The 22,919-nt window shown below is 39.5% G+C and overlaps 1 pseudogene; it reads left to right on the forward strand.

Annotated features, from left to right (window-relative positions):
• The first annotated feature begins 573 nt into the window (after positions 1-573).
• The window catches only part of LOC106032369 (tubulin alpha chain-like), a 62,034-nt pseudogene continuing 39,688 nt past the window's right edge, over positions 574-22,919 (forward strand).

A 22,919-nucleotide genomic window follows, 5' to 3' on the forward strand; every position in this document is an offset into this window, starting at 1 on the left:
CCTGATTTAGTGGGACAGTTTCCTAATGTGCAGTGTAATTCAATTCATTCTCTGCTGTCACTAGATGCCAGGGTGTTAATCAATACAAATAATGAAATGATGAGTATTAACTAAGTTTTGACTGATTATATTATCATCATCTGGTACATATGCCTTGGCTCCCTCCCCTAAGAAATAATGGGGTGAGGAAGTGGAAAACAGTGGCTCGGAGTCATTCCAGCTTAGGCTAGTGAGTCAGGAGGCAAGCACCTCAGTGTAATTCCCTCTCTCCTTTTAATTCAGGAGCTAAATTGGCGGAATTGATCATATTTCTGTCTGGTCATTAGAGACAGAAAATTGCTAGCCATAACTGGCTGGCAAGACTCCCTAAGGAGCTGGGTAAAACCATGTTTGTATTTTAACACCCCAAGAGGCAGTAGTTTACATTTTCAGATAAATAACCCTCAAACAAGTTTTGTAGCCATTACTGCTGTGGGGGTCACAGAATCCTAAGACTACCCCAACTTAGGAAGGACCCACAAGCATCATCGAGTCCACCTCCTGTTGGAGATAATCCCTTGTGTTCTCAGTGAGATGGGTGTGGTGTTGGTAAGGTGCCTAGGTGGTACAGTGCCGTGAGGGAGTGTGTTTCTGTCAACAGCAGCCAGGCTGGCATCCAAATGGGCAATCCCAAACATGAATACAGGCTTCGTGGTGAGGAGATTTTGAGCAGTGGAGAGGGTATTGGTGGATGAAAAACTGAATATGAGCTGTCAATGTGCATTTAGAGCCCAGAAATCCAATTGTATCTTGAGCTGTATCAACAGAAGTGTAGCTTGCGGGTCGACAGAGGTGATTCTCCCCCTCTATTCCATCTTGTGAGACCCCACCTGGACAGGGTTCAGCCCTGGGGCTCCCAGCATAAGAAAGACATGGACCTGTTAGAGTGGATCCAGAGGAGGGACATGAAGATGATCAGAGGGCTGGAGCACCTCTCCTGTGAAGAACAGCTGAGAGAGCTGGGTTTGTTTATCCTAGAGAAGAGAAAGCTCTGGGGTGACCTTGTAGTAGCCTTCCAGTACTTAAAGGGGGCCTGCATGAAAGCTGGAGAGGGACTCTACCAGGCTGTATAGTGATAGAACAAGGTACAATGGTTTTAAACCAAGATACGGTAGATTTAGATTAGATATTTAGAAGAAATTCTTCAGTATGTGTACACTGATGCACTGGCACAGGTTGCCCAGAGAAGCTGTGGATGCCCCATCCTGGAGGTGCTCAAGGCCAGGCTGGACGGGGCTTTGGGCAACCTGTCTGGTGGGAGGTGTCCCTGTCCATGGCAGGGGGTTGGGACTGGGTGGGCTTTATGGGCCTTTCCAACCCAAACCATTCTGTGATTCTGAGAATTCCTACTGGGAACAGTATCTCCTAGACCATGGGATCTAGCTAGATGGCGTCATTTCCTCCAAGGCATCCTCAGGGCAAACAGATTCTTCCTTTGGGTCCTTCTTCAATGAGACAGACTCAGGGAAACGTGTGCCCAGAGCAATACTTGTTGGCCTGGAGCCCACCACCATTGATGAAGCCTGGACTGGGACATACTGCACACTCCTCTACCTGGAGCAGCCCATCAGTGGCAAGAGAGATGCTGCCAACAGCTGTGTTCAGGGCTACTACACCACCGGGAAGGAGATAGTGACTCAGTTGTTGATAGGGCTTGTAAAATGGCTGACCAGTGCAGTAAGCTCCAAGAGTTTCCTGGTCTTCCACAGCTTTGGGGGAGGCATGGGCTTGGGGTTCACTTCCTGCCTCATGGAGTGGCTCTCTGTGGAGAACGGCAAGAAATCTAAGCTGGAGTTCTCTGTATACCCAGCCCTACAGGTCTCCACAGCAGTGATGGAGCCCTACAACTCCATCCTCACCACCCACACCACCCTGGAACACTGACTACATGGTGGACAACAAGGCCATCTGTGACATCTGAGATGACAACCTGGACATTGAGCATCCCACCTACACCAACCTCAGCAGGCTGATTAAGCAGATTGTCTCATACGTCACTGCTTCCTTGAGATTTGAGGTGCCTTGAATGTTGACCTGAGTTTCAGCCTAGCCTGGTGCTTTTCCCACAGATACACTTCCCACTCACTACCTACGCACTCATCATCTCGTCAGAAAAAGTGTACCACGAGTGACTAAATCCTGAGCTTCAGTGTATGGTTTGGGGTGAGCAATCCAATTATATTTAGTTGCTTCTGTAAGAAATATTCCTTCTTGCACTTTTCTGTGCATCCTGGCTACCAGAAAAGATTAAAAGGAACAAAAGCTGGTTTTATATAAATCTTAAAGACAACACTAACGTGTAATTTTGACTTTGGACTCATGTTCATATTTAAGGCTCTTCCCACAGACCTGCTTGGGTGTTTCTGCCCCGTACAGCTTCTACTGCAACAGTACAATAAACTGTTGCTGCTTTTAACATCCCCTGGCTAGTAGCGCAAAACCTGCTGTATTCTTACTGTGACATTCCCAGCTAACAGCTTCAGCGCCCAGAGCTGTGTAGCATCAGCACAGTCCGTCCCCAAACAAGTTAGCTTTCCATCTCTAAGCCTGACTAATTAATTCAAGTGCAGCACGGTGCTGACACAGCTCTGCTGTTTCCAGTTCTGGAACTAGTCAAGTTTGATGCTTGCCCGGGATTGCTACAGTGCACCCTTGCACAACACAGGTAGCACTGACAACACATCCAACTCTGTTTTATGTGATGCCACTTCCCGTTCATCTGTCTTGATACTATAAGCTACCATAAACAACTGCCAATGCAGGGAAATACATCCAAAGCCCAACCCATATTTATAGCACACCGAAAGACAATGGCACTGGCACTGCCTACTGGCAAGCTTACACCCAGGAGCATGAAACAACCCTGTTCTCATCAGGATGGTGGCAGGAGAAGGTGGAGTCTGGCTTTTCCCCTTGATGCAGACCTACTGAAGTCGTGGGCTTGCCACCCCTTTCACATCAGGGCTGAATCAGCCCTTAGCACAGTAACCTGGTTCCTACAGGCTCCACTGGGAAGCTGTGGCACCAGATGAAGAGAACAACTCTAAATGAAAGTTCTTACAGTGGCAGGATGGAAAACAAACAAACAAACAAACAAACACCAAACCAACAGACAAAGTACTACCAAAATCTAAAGCTTTATTTAAAAAGCTGTATAAATTCTTATTACAGGCCAGAGTGAAGGTGATGTAATTTGTTCTCTATGTAGATGTTCCCTTATCAGAGTATTGGCCTTGGCCAGTGGGTGACAGTATTTCTGCTGTGCCTGCTCCCTGTCTGTTTAACCTCTTCATTTCTGGTTCCAGTTTTCAGAAGATGTAACTAGAAAAAGTAGTTTTGAGATTTTGGATTGTTTAGCTGGCTGGTGCTCAGGGAGTTTGTAGTGATGCCAAGAGCCCCCACAGTATAACTCACCATCGCTTCTTTTTTTTTTTTTTTTTTTTCCCTGCATAATTGCCATACTTATTCCTTAATCATTCTAGTTTGTGGCCAGGCAAGGAAGGGGTGTCCTCTGGGGCAGGGGGCTATATATATATAGCATAATTTGTGCCTTAAAATAGGTTCAAACTAGCAACTTTAAAAGTTCATGGCAAAATGTGAACTCCAGAATGTATGCATAAATGTCTCATGGGCATAGGAGAGAAAGTTATTAAAGGGTTTGAGCAACTGAGGGAGTTAAGTAGAGAGACTTTAGTACACATAAACAAGAAATGCTTACAAAGGTATTATTGCCACATCCAGAAATATTTAGCCATGGGGTTATTCCAGGGCTGATGCTCACATCCATGTAATATCATAAGACATCTCAGAAAGATTGAGTAGTGATAGGTAATTCTAGTATATTTGGAAATGTAATGTTCTGTACTTTATTTATTTATGCAAATGTCATGTTATGATCAGTAGTTATTTTATTTGTCTAAGAAAAACGTATGCAGCTATACTTTTAGGAGGTTGTAGCAAGTTCTGTTGTGTAGAGACTCCTGTGACTTTCAGCTGACCAGCTAGCATTAAGCCATCAAATGAAACAGACCACAGACTTTTGTCAAACACTGTGGTTATGTATAATTGTGGAATAAATTGTGGAATAACATCTCAGAAACCCCATGGGAGAGCATCTGCTGTGTATATCTTGTTAAACAAAAGGTCAAGGGTAACTTTTTCTTCAGAAGAGGACTGGTCCAATGGGGCCAGTTTCCTACCAAAAAGTTATTTTTTAATAATTTGCAGTGTAGTCCTCTTAATTGTATATGGACTTTTTAATATGACAACAATATTTCTGGTATGGGCCAAATTCTGATAAAGTATCCTTTGGGCTGATTACCAAGAATACAAAGGAAAGTGAGAGGTCTGAGAAGACTGCAGTGTATTACTTCCTAAGTAAAAAACAATGAGGACATAAAGATTTAGATTTGCATTTCAGATGGGAGTTGGAGGTGCAGTAAAGTACACTCTTGTGACTGTCATCTTACTCATTACAGCTTCCAGAAGTTTCCCATTGTCCAGTTCCCACCCTTGCCCTGAGAGCATCCTGACCGCTAAGATCTTAGTGGTAGCTTGTACAGCCCATTGGTGCTGTCTGAATAGCGATTCTTGAACAGCAAGAAAATTCAGGATACGTGGAGGGAGTGCTCGGTGAGAAGCTTGCCATTTACATGAAGTTTCTTCTTGGTATGTCTCAGAATAGAGTCACATAGAGTCATCAGGGGCTCCTGTGCAAAGTAGGCTCCACGCTTAGTTATGTGATAGCCGAGCATTCACTGGAGGAATAAGAAAATTGATAAAATTTGATCTATACATTATTACAAGCCACCGTTTAACTTTGCAGTTGTCTTGTTTCATATTCACCATTAATATATTAGCTTTGCTTTGTGATGTAACTAAAACCTTTCTCCTCCTCTCCACCTGATCCCAAATGTACATCTTCACAACATTTCAGTCAACAATCTACGTAGAATAGTTTTTGAATTGGCATAATTTTTGGAAAAAAAATCAAGAATGAGTAAACTGAGCTAGCCAAAACATGGTTTGGAGTAGGAAGGAGCTTTGTTGCTACATACTTGTATATACTTGAAAATCATTATAAAGGACAACAACAAATAGTTGATGTCTTTAGCCTGCAGTGGACTACACGCTCATCATATTAGTAACTATATGTACAGTATGATCGTGATACTCAAGTGGATTTTGTGGTATGAGACAAGGACTGAAAATGTCCACAAAACAGCGAGAGTTGTCTGGAGAGAAATTAGGAATTGTAAACATCATAGAAATTACTAATACTTTTTATTCTTTAAAATAAATCATGGTGATTTAATCACGTGGCTGCTAATGGTAATAGGAAGCAAACAGTTAAATTTCTGTAAACCAGAACAGACATTAACCTCTTAAAGCTTCATCTTTTCTGAAGCGAATGAAATATTGTATGATCTGGCAGCATTTCTGACTAATAATAGTTAAGTACTTATCAGTGATTCTTAAGTGAGTCTTTTATCACAATATTAATTAGTGTAGTCATTTTATTCTTCACTCATTAAATAAGCAATCTGTATCTAACTGGAAGCTCCTTGTGTTTCTCAGAAATCCTTTCTGCCTATATGACATTGCCTCTCATGGGATGCAGCACAGCTGTTGAATGATCCACTCGCTTTTTGGACGAAACAGGTAAATGACATGATATCTGGGACTTTTTAGAGTCAGTGCATGTAATCTTATTTCCATATGATTTATTTACTCCCTGTATCCTATTCAGGCCTGACAGTAGCTTTGGATTTCAGTGACCTGCTCCACAAGTGAAAAGTAGATTACACTTTGCATGTGTCTTAATTCAATGGAGAATACAACATGTGGCCAAAGAAACTGGGAGTCCCTTGTGGGTGTCGTGTCAGAGTAGATAGGATGAGTTGGAAAGTGAAAGTTCGTTGTAATTAGCTTTGAACTGAAATGTGTCCTATCACTTTAAATGAGCTACTTGAGTTGGGGTCTGTCATGTGCAAAGAAAGTTGTCATGGAAACCTTGATGGCATAATTACTATCCGGCAGAGCAATAAGGCCCTGGAGAGTGTGTAATCAAGTGGCCGTTTATTCTGGACGACTTGGGCTTCTGTGTAGTAAAGGCATATGGAATTGGTCGATGAAAGAAAGCTGCTCTAGTAGGATCCTGTAATGTTATATAAACGTTTGTGTGTGTGTGTATCAAAGGTAATTACTGCGTGGTACTCTGATTTATTCACTGGTAAAAATATTGTAAAGCTGCTTAGAGGTGCCCAAGTGCGGAAGCTTAAGAATGTTATGTTCTGGAAGGTAGTTTTCCTTCAACTTCTCCTCCCTTCCATGTTGTCTGCGCTTTTGCTGTAATTGTCATGATCTTGTTCTTTCCAGTTAACTTGGGTATCTCTGTATTACCCTGCGTTACAGTGTACAAATGAAGCATAAGCAAAGTGCCAGTTACACCACTTGGGATAAATATCATCCTGTACAGAAAGAATGTGCAATTAGTCTTGTTTAATTTGAGTATTTAACAGTGTAAATGCAAAGGGCTAAAATAACCACGCAATTATAGTTGGAAATGTTTAAAAAGTACTTCAAGTATTTTTGTAAAATAGATGACTGGAAAGCTGATAGGGTCCTCTGAGTCATACTATTCTGGTTATCCAGGAATCCAGAATTCAAGCTGCACAAGTGTCCTTGCTGTAGTTTTTGGAGCAGTCTGTTAAATTCATCACGTTTTAATGTAGTTACCACAAGAGAAAGAAGATGAGGACTGAAAAGCAACGGCAAGATCGTTTGCTAACTTGATGGTAGGTCTTTAAACCTCTCCATGGTCATGGATTGCCCTTTAGAACAATGTGATCTATATAAGGTAACCGTTCAGAACTGTCCACCTATTCATACTGGCGCTTTTGCATAGCTGTGATCAGCACCACGTTAGATACAGTTGTGTCTTAGATTGCAGGCATCACTTGTAGAATGGTTAAAAATAAAATTGCAATTCAAACTGGTGCCTTCTTAGTTTCAAAACTATCATGAAAGCCATCTGTTCACACAGTACCGCTATACATCAGGGCTGGATGCAGGCAGGATGTGAATAAGGGTGCCGTTGAACAGCACAATGTATCCTCTGTCGTACAACATGGAGAGCGCATCAATCTGTGCAGAGCAAATGGGCTCGAGCAGGATCTGTAGCTCCTTTATGTGCCCCCTGGTAAATCTATTCTTAACATAGTGTTTTTGAAGCAAAAATACTAAAAATATAAGTGTTTAGAGGCTTTCAAAAGGACGGACTCCCTTTGTTTTTGGTCTGCAAAGCTAATGCTTATTATACTATTTTAGTTAAATACTTGCATGCATGAGGCACGTCAGTGGATCTAGTCAAGTGGTTGGTGCTCTGTGAGGCTCCCTACATATAACTCCCTTAAGCAGAGATTAACTTAGTGAAAAAATGATACGTAAACGGAAAATACAGGAGCAGAAGATCAGTTTTGCTCAGGTACCGTGAAAGAGTGAGGAAAGGATCTGTGCTAACTTCCTTAAATATTTTTTTCTGCAGAAGGAATCTGATCCATGAAACAACCTGTGTGAAGGTTGGGTGTAAAGTAGTGCTACCACGGCAGATTTGGACAAGTTGTCTTTCTTTTGAAAACAGGGGGCTGTGTATGGATGTGTTTGTCTCTCTGAATGGTGCAGATTTTCTGAATGTCTAAAGTATATGTAAGATCCCAGTGTAATTACAGAATCAAACGGAAATTTAATGCTTGCCTTCACCTACAGATGGATTGAATTCCTGCTGCTTGGCCCTTAGCTCAAGATTCATTTACTGTAAATTTTGTGCAATACTTCTTCAAATACATATTCCATGGAGGACTTTGTAAGGTGATACCTTATTACTCTCATCACACCCTTCAAAATAGCAGTTCAGTACACATTTAGTCCTGAATATTAGAGTGTAGAGTGTTAGAATGGATGGTTGTATTGGGTTGAAAACCTGTTTAAAGTCTGCTTTGTCAACTGAATGAGATAAAAGTAGGTATGTATACTATATAATAAATTATGGTAATGTCTGGGCAGTGAGGTAAATGTCTCCCAAGACAGATATAGCTAGTGAATGTTTTTAACTGGAATATAATTCACTAATGTGAGCAGGACAGCAGTTTGCAATAATATAATGACTGAAAGATTATCATGGAATCCAATACTGCTATTCATGCTACAAATTCTGTGCTTCTTTGCATATCTAAGGGAGACTGTCCCTTTGGAATGTTCTTCAATGTGTATTCACTTTTGTATTTTTCATCTTCAAAAAATTGTTAAAGGAATTATTAGGTGTACCCTTACTGTTTGTCTTTCAAAAAGGCACCAAGTATGGAGATGACCTGAAACAATTTCATCTGTTTGCAAACTGAACAATTTTTTTTTTCTATGAGTTATGACAGACTGAAGAAAACATGTAATTTAACTATACATCTAAAATATTTCAGTTGTGGCACTTCTGGGTAAACCAAGTCAGGACAGTTCGGATGCTAAGAAAGAACTGTATGACATGTTTTTCACATTGGTGAGTCCTAGACTGCAGTCTGTCAGCTTATGGCAAGAAGTCAGTTGCTGACTTAGAAATTGGGATTTTATTTTACTTCCATTATCTTTCCAGTGTTTTCAACAAAAAAGTATGATTGGCAGGGTATGTGGTATATTCTCAGAGGTGATCATCTGTTTGTCCAGAAGATTCATGTACCTGTGTTTTTATGTGCCGGTATTTGTGTAGGGGGAATGCTTTTTATTCACTTGTGTCTGGCAAAACTTGCTCAGATTTGTAAAAATTCGTGTGGGTCTCTGGTGGCATATCATTGCTAAGTAGTGTTTAGATAAATCCATATTTTATTCTGGTTAATCAATACTTCTAAACTCCCTGTCATAGGTTCTGGTGAACAGTATTCTAGAAAAGAGATGTCCTGTTGGCTCATGGAGTTAGATACAGCAATAGCAAAACCCTGGAGGAGTATTCTGCATGAATTTATGCGGGAGGAACATGTCTCAGGGAGTAAAAGTTTGCTTCATGTTTGTTAAAGTCTCTATCAATAGAGAAAATAACTAGGGAAAGCTGTGACTTTGTTCAGTTTTGAAATATGAAGTTCTGTCATATTTTAAAGATATTTCATCTCATATGGGCTAGCTTTTACTGAATCACATTCATACTACTAGCTCATCTGTGAATTATAATGTACAGATGAAAGATCATGCCATTATCAATATCCAGAAAAAAAAATGCTATTTTTTTTTCTTTCTTAAGGATGGCACCCTGAATTAGATGTTGTCACTGGGATTTGCTAACTGTGTAGCTATAGACTTTGAAATTTTGGTATCAAGCACTAATATGCTGAGATACAGTCAAGGTCTAGGTCCTTGATGAATATTCATGAATTACTGACCTAAATACTTCCTCAAAAGTAGAATAATGGAAGGAAATAGACGCTTTATTGCAGCCTGTGCTATTCTGTGCTAGTTCTTACCTCTTCCAAATTGTAGAAATAAATGTTGCCTCCAGTCCCAATGAAAATCATCTTGCCTATCTTTTACACTTTACCTACATCAAGTCTTCTTTTGATGGTGATCTCATTTGCAGTTGATGGAGAGTTGCAACACACCTTATGCACGCCAGCTGAGAAATGAATGTCATGCAAGGCTAAAAGTGTGATGAGAATATGTCCTATTACAATAACAGTGGGTAAAATTGCACTTTTTGGATTAACTTCGTATGATCTAGAGCTTCTTATCTTCCCCTTCTCCTTTCAGGCCCTTTTGTACGTGATCACCTTTACAGTGCCAAGTTCTGTATGATAGTCTATGTCCCCTTCCATCTGCAAACCAGATTCTGTGGCTATCAGTATATGAAATAAATTACTTGATTAGTCTGAATGCGTTTGACTCCCTGATCTGAATGACTGTCACCCAGGTATATCTGTTCACCTGAAAGCAGCCTATGAAATTGTGTCTTTTTGGGATCTGTTGGTAACATACTGTTGCCTCTCTATTACCATTCCTCTCTGATACACTGGATAACAGCACAACACAGATCCTTGGGAGTCTTAACCAGAGCCCCAGGTTTCAGCATCTTCACGTCAACTGATCAGTTGCTCTTCTTAGATTCTCATAATATTAGTATCTGCAACAAAACCACCCGTTCCAGATACTTGGTACACTTTGAGAAGTGATACTTTTCAGTCTTCTGTGTTTTTCATCTTTTTACTCTGACAAAAAATGTTGGCATTCCTTTTATATTGTAATACCAAGACAGTTATGAGAAAATGCTCGGGATTCACTTCCACGGTACATAAACAAAATTTGTAATATTAAAATTTAATCCCATTTCTATTACTTCAGTCCTCAGGGTCATACAGAACTTTGTGTATGCTATTCCAGTCCTCATACAGACTGGTGCTGCTTCCCAGTTTTTAACATCAGCAAACATTAGTAAATGTGTTTTTTGTGTCCATGTCATCAACGAAAATATTAAGGCAAGATGCACCGTAAAATGCATCCTTGAAGAACTCCTTTAAGACTTGTCCCCTGTCTGAGCAGTTCCCCTGTCAGTGTAAATCACTGTGTTCCATTTAGCCTGTTTCTTACCAATCTCACATTTCTTGTGTTTGTTTCCTTCATCACGTCTAACTAATACTCCATGCAGAGCAAGGCAGCATCTGGAAGTAATGGAGGCAGCTAATAGGTACTTTTCTCTCAACACTATTTATTGGAGTAAACATTTGTGTACAGGGAATGACGAGGGCAAATTTCCCTGTTAGAGTTGTTGTGTTACGTGAACGTCAGGTTTTTAGCAGTGCCGGTCACGTTTCTGTGCAGCTGCCTTCATCACTATCAGATTGTTGTAGCATCTACCCTTGTTTTTCCCAAGCTGTTATGTAGGAAAATCATCCTGCCTCATGGCTCTGAATTACTGAAAATACATTATTTTGTCCCTTGGAATCACTCCTCTTTCTCAACATAGATACGGGCTCATCTAGAGCCTTAAAAGTACTTAGTTTTAATAGGGGTATAGTGTAAGAAATGATTTAGTGTTATATCATTTCTCATACCTATGGTGTGCTGCCTTATCTCTGTGATACTCAAGCTCAGTCTGTCCACGCATGAACACTTAATATTTTTCCTCCACATAATACGGGACAGTCTATGAGAGAGTCTGGCAACAGTGGTTGGTTTGATTTCACAAGGATGTTAACAATTAGATAATAACATTGTTTTGTGGTTTTCTCCTCTTTTAACAGGATGTCTCTTCTAGTATGAGGTAGTACTCTGACATCATGGTAGGCTGCAATCCAGTGGTGTTTCTGTTCTTACCATGTGCATCAGTCTTTCATGTGACTTTGAGTTACTCTGTTCCCATTTTGTGTGGTTCAGTTTTTTCTTTAATCAGATGGGGCTTCCTAAGTCTGATCACCTTGTCTTTCCTTCAAAAGATAAATGATTTACATTTAACACATACTGTATGATGTATATATGATCTTTTCCATCTCATCTATATCCAATAGCAATTCTCTTCTTTTCAAATGGTGATTGAGGGAAGATCCCATGAACTAATACAAACCTACAAATGCTCCTGATAGCAGTATGAGCTGGCACTATTCAGTAGCTCACTTGGATTCTTAAGACAAAGATTAATGGAGAAGCCTGTGGTTGTGGGAGATTTTATTGATCAGCTCTTGGAGCCAGACAGACCACCAGCATGGGTCCTAAAAGAACCTTTCCCCCACAGCAGAACACCCCTTATGCTAAAATGGAGGCACTCTGTTTTCCATTCATATTCAGTATTTCTCTCTGTCTTGTGCAATCAATTCAACTATCTTATTCAAGAACTTTATTTTACTGTCCAATTATGCAACGACAAAGGCACCCTCATCTTAGATGAGGTCTTTAAGGGCTACTTATAATACAAGTAACCTTTCCCAGAACCAAGATTTGAACTCAAAATTAACAGGAAAAAGGCAGGAGCTGAAATTAGTCTAGAAACAGAGTTCATGTTTTTAACAGGGACTGTAATTAGCCAGCAGAGAGGCTTCTGGTAGGAGTAGCTGATCCATGGTCATTAAAATGTCAAAGACTTACTCTGTTTTGTTTGTTTCCTTGTATTTAATATGAGCCATATGGCAATGAACAATACTTCATTTTGAGTATCCAAGAAGGGGAATTCTTACTAACAAAGGCTTTATAGTAGCATGTGTGAAAGAGGGCTTTCATTATAGTTGTAGGGTTAACTTATATGGGGTAATGTTTGGTCTTTGTTAGTCTGTCTAGTATTTTAACAATATTTTAATGAAACCTTGAGCCAGATGTCAATGTAGTTGACCTAGCCGCTTTTCTTTTTTTGATTGATTTTCAGTAAAATATTGAGGAGCAAAAAAATGAAAATCTAACAAAGGGGAATGACAATGATCCTCATTGATTTCAATGGGATCACAGTGTTATGGAGCATTTGTACATTCAGCAACTGAAGGAGTGAAAGATAAATAGATTTAAGTTTACCTTAAAATTTGCATGTAACAAAGGCAGTTACTATTACATTTACAATTCTATCATGTACAGTGGGTTATAATATTTTATAATAGATACGCAAAAAAAAAATACAACCTTTGTAAAACAGGAATTGCCTTTCTGCTTTCTTCCTAGCTAATAGGATTTGATAGTCAAAAGCTGGTCCCAAATCTGTCATTGCTAAATCAAAGCAAAATTGGTACCGGTCATTATGTTTATTGTTCCCTACTGTGGCCATAACTATTCTTAGCCCTTTGACTAGAAATGCCCAGAGAACATTAATCCATGCTAATTACGTGCAAATTGTAACTGTCTTAAATCCTTGAATTGGTTGCAGCTGGTGAAGGAACATAGACCTGACCTGTCAGGGCACTTAGGCCTTAAAAGCCCTGAGCAGCCTTACCTGCAGCCTCTGCCTCCACCCCTGTCTGTGGCCCCAGGAGCATGATTTCAGTTTGTCCTGCAGCCTTCAGTCCCTGCCTGAGCTATGTTGGAGGGCCGCAGCTCTCCAGCTCAGCCACAGCTCTGCCCATCCATTGGCCCTCTTGATCTAGACCCTAACCTGAAGACTGATTTCCTGGCCCGGCCTCAGCCTTGTGCCTTATCATGAAGAACTTGCCTGAGGATCTGGACTCTTGGTTGGAACTGGCCACCAACTAACTCTAGGTCTGCCCTGCCCTGTCCTTCTTATTTGTGTACTGTGGGGATGGGCTTTGGGTGGCAAGAACCTTGCCTCTGGGCAGAGTATGTGATATGCCTTCCTATCCCTAGGGAGCAGCCAGCCCTTGCTGTACCATGATGTGACTTTCAGTAGATGGTAATAAAAACTTAGATTCTGCTCCTGTTCCAGTTGACAAACAGATGTGGGGATCATGGGTTCAGTCAGTCCCTGTAACAGTAAAAAGAAATGTGAGGCAGTGTCAGCTGTAGTTGGATTCTGGTCACTAGAAGTGGTTCTATTTAATGGTGTCATGCACATGGGTCTGTGGTTAAGGAGTTGTTACAGAGCTGTATTTGGTCTTGTGCATTAGTCTATTGAACTTGTTTGGGACTGTGTTTAGCAGATATACGGCTGATATCCAGACCTATTGCAAAACAAGAAGCTTTTATCAGGCTGTTATTTCTTTGCTTCAGAATAGTTGGATGTTGCATGATATGCCTACCCTAGATGGCTGGGTGGACTATTACTGCATTCTTGATTTACAGAGCCTTTAAAATCTCACTGCTGTCAGACCCTTGAATGCCCTTGTGGATGGATAACAATTTGGTTTCCGTAGCTTTTGGAGAAATCTAACTTCTAATTATTCTGCACAACATTCGTATCCTCATCCCCCTCTTTCTTACTATGTGTGTAACATTTTTTGTCTTCAGACTCTTACCTCTAGTAGTGCGTGACTCATGGCCCGTTGTAGCTCTGTAAAATGTCAGTTATGAATATATTGCACAATGAGCCCGCCATGTGCATCTTTGGTGTAATATTTATTATTTGTCTCTCGCTGGAGTCAACAGGAAGATTCCCATTAGGCTCCAAAGGCAGTTGGAGCAGCTCTGAGTTTGCCCTTAGTGTGCCTGACTACTGAGCAAGCAAAAGGAAGGCATGTTTGTAGGCTGGGAAGCCATCTCTTTTATAATTTTCATATAGCCACAAGTGGTGACCAAGATGGAAGTTTAGCATACTCTGGTACAAAGACTACATACCCAGGGTCTCTGGAGAGCTTGCAGGTTTTCACATGGGTTAACCACCAGTTCTATTAAGAATGTCTCATCTCTTTCTTCTTCCTGATAAGAAAGTCCGTAGCAGATACCCACTGTGATGTCACCTGTGATGGTCTGCCCTGGAAACGGATACAAATTAAACACTTACCTGTAAACTTTCAGCTGGGTTGTATCCATCCCATGTGGCAGACCTCCACGCATTCCCACTAAACTCTCATATAAAGGGCAATTCCGCCTCCTTGCCTTCCCTCATCTTTCCTTCCTAAAGATCCTTCTTTCCTTTCTGAATTTTAACTTTCATCAGTTAGATTTTGTTCCTGTTAGATTCATTCCTCAAGTATCTCCCTGTCTACCTTCCTCTGCCCTCTCTTCCTCTTTCACCATTTTGACTGGAAGGAGTCTTCACATCAGTAGGTCTCTGCAGCCATAGAAGACCCATACCTCAGTAGATACACTGTGATGCCATTCCCTTAGTCCCTCAGAAATTGTATTTTTTTTTTCCTCTCTTCTCTTCAATGGCCCTCAAACTCTCACTGTTGTTGTCTCTCCTTTTCTGTTATATTTGTTGTTTCTTGTTTTCAGTGTAACAAACTCCACAACAACCTTCTGCTTTCTAGTATTGCAGTGTTCAGGTAGACACCTAGAATTCAGTTCATGCAGCCACAGCTTCCCTGCAGGTGCTACTTTTGCATTCACTACTGAAAAGTGCTTAGTGGCTACTATGAACTATTTCACAGCTGGGAAATTTGAGCAGAAGGAACTGAGCTCAGTGAGGACAGGCTCAGAATAGACTTCTCCCTGGACCGGCCAACAACAAACCAGAATTACTTATAGAAAAGTTAACAGATATGACTGTGCCGCAGGGAAGTCCTGTCATGGTAAATTAGATGGAATTCTCAGCTTGGAGATCTGTGCTCTGTGCTCCACTGCCTGCCTGTTGTAGAATCAGCACTTCTCCTACGGCAATAGCCTGACTTTTCTAGGCAGTAGCCTAAGTCTAATTGTGGAGTATTTTTTTTTCCCGCTTGATTTAATGAATTTTGAGTTGAAAGTGTGCTTGTCTCTATATTTGCTTTGAGTGCAACAGTAAGATACACTAATGTTAAACTCAGATCTGTTGGTGTTAGTTCAAATTTCCACATATTAGACCTAACACTTGATTTCTGACTGGAAGTTCATGAACTCTCATTTAAAATTATCATTTTTTCTACTATCAAATTAAGCAGAAATAAATTGAAAAGGCTTACCTTTTTGCAGGGTAATCTTGACGCAAAACCTGTCTGTTTTTCTGTGGTCTCTGTGTTATTACTTAAGCTGCTAACCAAAATTATGAGGACATTGCTGCATTCTTAAGCAGAAAAAACAAAACAACAACAAAAAAATGAGGATGTGTTATACCAGCCAAGTTAATCTCTATTGTGCTAGTATGAAGATGATCTAAAATAAAGGTGTGATCTGGGCTTGGTTTTCAAAGAGTTCCGTTTCTTCTTGCACCCAGCCTGACCACCATACATGCAGTCAAAGAAGCCACACGTGCAGTTTGTCTTATGCAATGTGATAAAAATGTACCTCTTTAAAGCCATCAAGATCATTTGATATGACAGCACTGACCCATGCCATTCTGCGTGGGCTCGCTCGTTTGGCAGAGCCGTACAATAGCTGTGATATCCCAGCAGGCTTTTTGCTGGATATCACAGCAAAACAGGAAGTCGCTGGCTCAGTGTCAAAGCAGGGGGAGAAAACAACATGGAAAACTAGCTTAAAATGATTTACAAGGCAAATATGCAAATGTTCAGAGCAGTCAATGTATGAATTTAACCCATTCTTGTAAGTTTGCTTCCATTCCTAAAATGGTCAAACTGAATATTTTTGTTTTGTTATCCCTTTGACTGATTTGCTAATATTTAATCAAGAACACCTTTCTGTTGTAGGAGTTGATAGCTCCCTTAAAATAGCATTTGCTGACGATATACCATTACCATAGCACAAGTAAGTAGTTTGAGTCCATTGTTCCCAGCTAAGTGAAGTTCTTCATTAAGCCTTGAAAATGTAGAATAAATTCTTCACTGAAGCTGATGAAAATTCAGACTACCTATGCAGAACTACATGGAATAACAGAAAGATAAGAGTGAAGAATAAGCGTTTCTGAAGGGAGGTGACATTTTTGCTTAAAAGATTGTCAGTTTTTATAGTCATTTATGACTGATTCCCAGAAGACAAACGTCTAAAATTAAATGCTTCAAATTTGCAAGCAACAATGAGTCATGGGTAAAAGTACAGAAAAGTAGCAAAACCAGCAATGACAGAAAGTGGGTTGTAAGAATAAAACAAAATCTGAGATGGCTGACTGAATGCTCCTTAGTTAATTTCATTCCATTTCAGTTTTCTAGAAAGATGTTGAGTTTCAGCTTTCGACATTATCCGTACCAAATAATACAAATAGTTTGTTATCCAAAGTGACAAGATATTCAAATAAGGGAATATACAGTACATGTGAAAAATCAATCATCTATTTAGAAAAAAAGAACCACTTTTTTGAAGGACTTACGTGTTTCTCAAGTATAATGGAGCCTCATTTTAGGTGACTTTATAGTCATTTAAATTATTTATTAACTACATTATAACTACTTATTAACTATTATTGTTAAGGTATTAAAAGTAGTCTTATATAGTGCATCTGTTCTTTGTTCTTTCTCCCAAAGTTCTTAGTTTGATCTTTGCAGTACTCTGAATGAGATCCAGTCATACAGATAGCCTGATCCACTCGTATGCTTACCCTAGTACTGGCGTATCAGGTGAATGATAGTGATCAAACTTACCATGTGGAACAGTGGGATCATATCCCAGTGTGTGTTTTTCTCCTCTGGAAAGGTAGGAGCAGCTGGCAGTCACGTCTCTGGGGATCAAAGCAGGATGCAGATGGGAGGTGTGGTGGCAGCCATTTTTGCAAAGATTGCCTTCACCAAGGTTGGAAGATGAAACAAATGAACAAAGCAATTTCTGCATGAGCACATCTTACTGCCCTACAGTCAAGCTTCCTTTTCTTTTAGCTACTGAAAGATGTGCTTAATAAAATAATCATAGAATCATTCTGGTTGGAAAAGGCCTCTCAGATCATCTAACATTCACTCATTTAGTGTCTGACATACTGAGAACATATGTAACGAAATCGAAATACATTTAAAAAGAAATAGTTTTAAAACTGGACTTCTTACCAAAATGGAAAAATCACAATTTAGCTTTTGACAGCAGAGGCCTGTATAATAAACCCTGCTGTTAAACTTTCCTTTTTGATTACAGTGTATTTGTCAGGGTGGTTTCGTGGATGCTTTGCCAGTTATGTATCACTGAATATCCTGTCTCTGTTTGTATACCGTAGGAGACCCCAAATTCTTAATTTTACCATGTTTAATGATCTCCAGGAGGAAGTGTACTGTCTATCCCATGTCACAATAAGAAAAGTTAATTTTCAGAATCTATTATGGAAAGGAAGGAAAAGACACTGTCACTGAGGAGGAGAGATTCTGTATCTGATAAATCAATGCCTGGCCTTCTGTCTGCTCTATGCCACACAGAGCAGTTGTAAAGCAAATACACAGACCAGCCTGATTTGAGAGGATTCCTCATGAATAGAACCAAGAATATGCAGTTTGCCATCTGCTTCTCCCTTTTCTTCTGGTCCTTTCTCTTACTGATGAGTGACCCCAACTCTGCTCTCTGGAGAAAAAATGAGTGCATTTGTCAACCACTTATCCACACGCTTCCATTAACTAGAGCTGCCATTACCTGAGTGGAGACTGTGAGAAGCAGGCTGTTAGCATCTTCCTTTAATCAGCAAGAGAAGCTGCCCGTCTCTTCCAGTTAAATTAGGATAGGAACTAGGGTTAGAACTTCAGTGTGCGATTTTCCTCCTTTATTGATTGAATATATTTACACTAGAGCTAGAAATGACTTTTTACATACTTAATTTTTAAGACACAAAATTGAAATAATTTGTAAAAAGCTGCTTCTTTTAGTAATGTATCTTAGTGAAGTCACCCTTATCATTGGGCACTTTATTTCTGCAGAGAACTGAAAATCAGAAGTAAATGGTAATGCCTCCTGCTGCCCTGCTGATAAGAAAAGTCATTGTAATTTATCCCGAAGCAAATAGAAGCTCAATAGAGAAGATATATAAGGTACCTTGCAGTGAAGGCTTGCTTTATCAAAACTTGAGAGTCTTGGTGTTTAGGACACCTATCTGTCATCACGCTGCGGAGTAGACAGCTGAGCTGTATGCACATAATCACTTGCACCCACCTAGAGGAATCACTTTAGCAGGGTATATGATGGCATCCAGGAGGCTCAGCCCTTAGAAAAGGTGATTAAAAGGAAAGAGTAAAACATGCTGCATGAAATAAAGATTTAAATACATGCGTACTGACTTACTTTTCCAGCTTATAGCTGCCAGTTCTGGCCTGCTGACAGGAAGATGGTATTTCCTTTTCTTTTATTTTCTTTCTTTTTTTCTTTCTCTCTTTTAGCACTGAAGGTCTTTAATTTTCTATCTCTATTTTAAAAGACATGGCTCTGGCTGATGGAAGATCTGGGAAGAAACCAAATTAATTCACAGGCCACAGAACTTCACAGTGTTGTGTTAATTAACAGTAAAACCACAGGGGGAATAAGCTAAACAAGCAGCTAGCTGAAAGAAGGTGCACAAGCACACATAGTGATAGATATGACTGTAAACTAATGGCTACAATTGGTTTCATCAGGGAATGAAAATATGCTAAATTTCAGTACTTCTGAAGTCCTTTCTAATTCCTTAAGTAATTCCAAACCACAAATCATCTGAAGAACAGTGATAATTCTTCAATGTTGCTGAAGTAAAGGACTATTGCAGGAGGAAAGGACACATCTTTTCAGTTTGACCCCGCTTCTCTTTTATAATCCCTTCAATAGCCATGTGCCAGCTGCAATGTAAAAGAATCCCCTACATTTCACAGCCTTTTGTGGTAATGTGGATGCTCTCACAGTAACATTTGTACTTAATTATTGAGGACCTGATCCTTCAGTTTTTGCAGGAATAAAATATTTTTGGTTTCAGCGGGAATATTGAGACAGGGTATGATCAGCCCTGTCACCAAACAACTGTCTTTGTAGTAGGGAATATCTAATGCTGATTTAAGTTCACCCTGTAGCATTTAGGTTTGGTGGTACACCTAAAACAGCTTTCTTTGAACCAACATATTTCTGAACTTGCCTTGGGACTATTTCTTGCTCTGCCACTTCTTTACCCTCCTGCTCCTGGGCCAAACTGCAAATCCTTAGGTGTGCTCTATGGACAGAATTAGGAATTTTAGGGAGCTACTGAAAGTCCTTGATTTTTGCACTGATATGTACAAGAGTTGTCACTTAGATTTAGGCCCAATGTTAGCCTTTTATCAAAACAGTGTGTAGTGCCTGGTCCTTTGGGGAAAGATGTAAGAGTTAGGCAGACTCTTCCTGTACTGAATCTCCTGATCTTTATTCAGAGATTGACCAAATCTGTGAATGTATGGTATATATTGTTTGGTAGAATGCACTTTCCAAAGGCTTTATCCACCTTAAGCTCCCACTTGATCCTTTCAGTGGAATGTAAACTTTCAGTCTAACTTTTGGACATGACTAAATATCTGGCAGCATCTTGTAATGAGTTCCTTAGTTTTATTTCTGTTTTTGTGAAAACAAACATCAGTTGGGAATTCACCTTCCTTTTGGTTTGATTGTCCATGTCCTTTGGTTGTACTTGATGTCACATAGTACTCCTGTCCCTGATGTAAATTACAAATCCTTACAGCATCTGTTCCTGTGATAACTTTCTCTGGATCGTTCTTTATCCATAAACAAATACTTCTGATTCTGCTACATATTTTTACAGAGTACCGTTGCACAGAGTATACCAGGCAAGACTGTACTGTTGATTCAGATCAAGTTATTCTCTGAAGCATTGGTAGAATTTTAGGATTTTTTTTCCTTTTAACGTGTTTTATTTGGTTTTCTGTAATAACATGCAGATCTCTTTGGATGTACTTAGTCTATACAGATGGTTTGTGTGTTTCTCTTAAGTGTTTATGCTATTCAGTGTGCTTATTAAATACTTAATTACTTTTGTTTTCATAATGGTCTTGTTTAGGTCTGTTTGTATTTTCCTACTGTTTTCTCTAGATATTACAAACTTCAGTAACTTGGTATTATAATCACATTTTGCAACCTTGCATTTTTTTTAATGCAACATTTCATATTCCCTTTAGTAATTCAGTCATTTTTATATTTTTATATATAAACCACATCTGTACTTTCACATACATTATTTAGTCTTGATGACTTACTGTTTTCAAATTACCAATTTGCTTTTTTTTCTATACCCCTTTCTCTCAGTTTCTCTCTCAGTTTAATGCTTTTCTAGTGGCTGGCACCTGGATGTTTTTGGATATATTGGATATAATTTGGATATATTTGAACAATCTGATGAATGCCAGAATCATGCCTGAATGTGACAAGACAAAATCCAAATTGGTAGCTTCTAGCAGGCATTCTAGCAATGACCCAGTCTGTGTTTACAAAGGTGTGTTTCCCTGGTTTTGAATTTATAAAAGGAAGCCTATACAAGGTGTCAGATAGCTTTCTCCCTACAGATTTTAAATGAGAAAGACTCTTAAAACTTGACTTAGCTGAACTGGATAGAGACTAATCCTGTAAAAAATATAATGAGCAGGTAATATCATTTTAAAATGGCAATGAATACTCAGGGAGGAGAGAGAAGTACAGTAACCAAAGTACAATAAGAAGCAGTTACAGAAACACGATTAAAAGTTTTCAGACAGTGTTACATCTATTTAACAGGAAGGAAAAAAGCACGTTTAACTAGGGAGGCTACTTGAAGCTGCGAAATTGTACTGTTGACTTAGCTGATTATAAAAATGCAGGGAAGATGGATAGAATATGAAAGGGGAGAAAATCATAGTCATTTAGGTTGGAAAAGAGCTTTACGATCATCAAGTCCAAACGTTCCAGCTAACACTACAAGTCCACTGCTATCATCCAAGTTGCCTGGACATTTCAAATTGCAAATTGGTTTAGAGGAAAACAAGGGAGAATGGGGACATGGGGGAAATTATAGGCGAAATTGTGAAATTATGCAAAAACTTTCATAGGTCATAAGCAGACCAAGTAACAGGGAAAAAGAAAGAGGATTCGAATAAGGTTATTTTGCTTGTGCAGATGGCGTTTTATTTCTCCCTGTGGTTTGCTGAGTTGTAAAATAGAAAGAAAGATGTGAATAATTCACTACAGTCCCAGCTAACTGAAGTTTCTCTGTGAGAGGATAATGCTCGGAGCCTGTGGCTGTACGCAGTAATATCTGCACTCCTCATCAGCTGTTCTCTGATGGACTTTAGAGCCATTTGGGACTTCTCTCCAGAGCAAACAAAAATAATGCATTTTGTATTATTGGATTCAGAAATAGAATAACCTGGGGAAAAAAATAAGGAACTAGACTAAAAAAAATAATACTGATAATCCCAGAAATATTTTACATCCAGAAAATAGATTAAGTGATGAATATACTAGCAATTTTTGGACCAAAGTTATAAGGCAACCTGTTTGGGTTATGTCCAGCAATGGGCAGTAGTACAGCCACACATTAGTCACATCCTCCCAGTGGGTCCATAAGCTGTTTGTACTATCTGCTTTCAGTCACACATTTTATTGGGAAGAGCCAGGGTTCTCGATTCACTCTATAAATTGTTTAGATTGTGCTAGTGCTGCAATTCTAATAGCAGAGTAAAAGAGGATGGTAAATAAATAGTGCTGCTGCCATGCTTGTGAATTCAGCCTTCAGGCAGATTTTCAATAAATGATGAGAGTATGAGAGGTAACAGCATGGAGTCCTGAAGAACTGCCGGTTTTGCAGAAAAGAAAAGTAAAAGATAAAAAAGCAGAAAGAATGACCTGCTTAGAATAAATTTTGTTTTGGCCACCAAAGCATTTTTATAGAAGTATTGTGCTGAGATAAAGATGTTTAAGCATGTATCTACATCTCAGTTCCACCTACCGTGGTAGTTGACAAAATATGATGAAAGCAATCTCAGCTATTTGATGTACGTGGATAGAGTTTAATGCTGTGGGAACTGATTTTGTACAGGATTTTTCATTTTCTTATAGAGTTTTATTTTTGTTCAGTGAGAATCGAAGTCAGAAAGAGGGCTGTGCCTTGTAAGTGATTTACGATGGTTGTGCCCTGCTTCAGGGTTTCATAACATTGAGTTATGAGAATTTTCCTGTTGACTTCAGAGAGAGTTGGGCTGGGCTCTTGATGCTTGGTACATGGAACATTTTATTCACGTTGTTGTCTTCTAAATATCAGGGCTTTTTATTTCTTTTTTTGTGCGAACTTGCTCATATTCAGGTTTTGTAGAATTTGTTCCACAGCACAGCTGATGTATTATTACTGGCACACCCCCACAAAAGTGAAGCATATTGTTCCTACTTCATTATGCATCTGTTGCTGTTTTATTGGCAGGAGGGTTAAAATACTATTCCTTTTAAGTGTCGTTTTGCCTTTGGAGGGATGGAGAAAAGATTAATTACATCTGAACAACTGT

The sequence above is a fragment of the Anser cygnoides genome, chromosome 4, assembly GCF_040182565.1.
Source record: "Anser cygnoides isolate HZ-2024a breed goose chromosome 4, Taihu_goose_T2T_genome, whole genome shotgun sequence".
Lineage (NCBI taxonomy): Eukaryota > Metazoa > Chordata > Aves > Anseriformes > Anatidae > Anser > Anser cygnoides.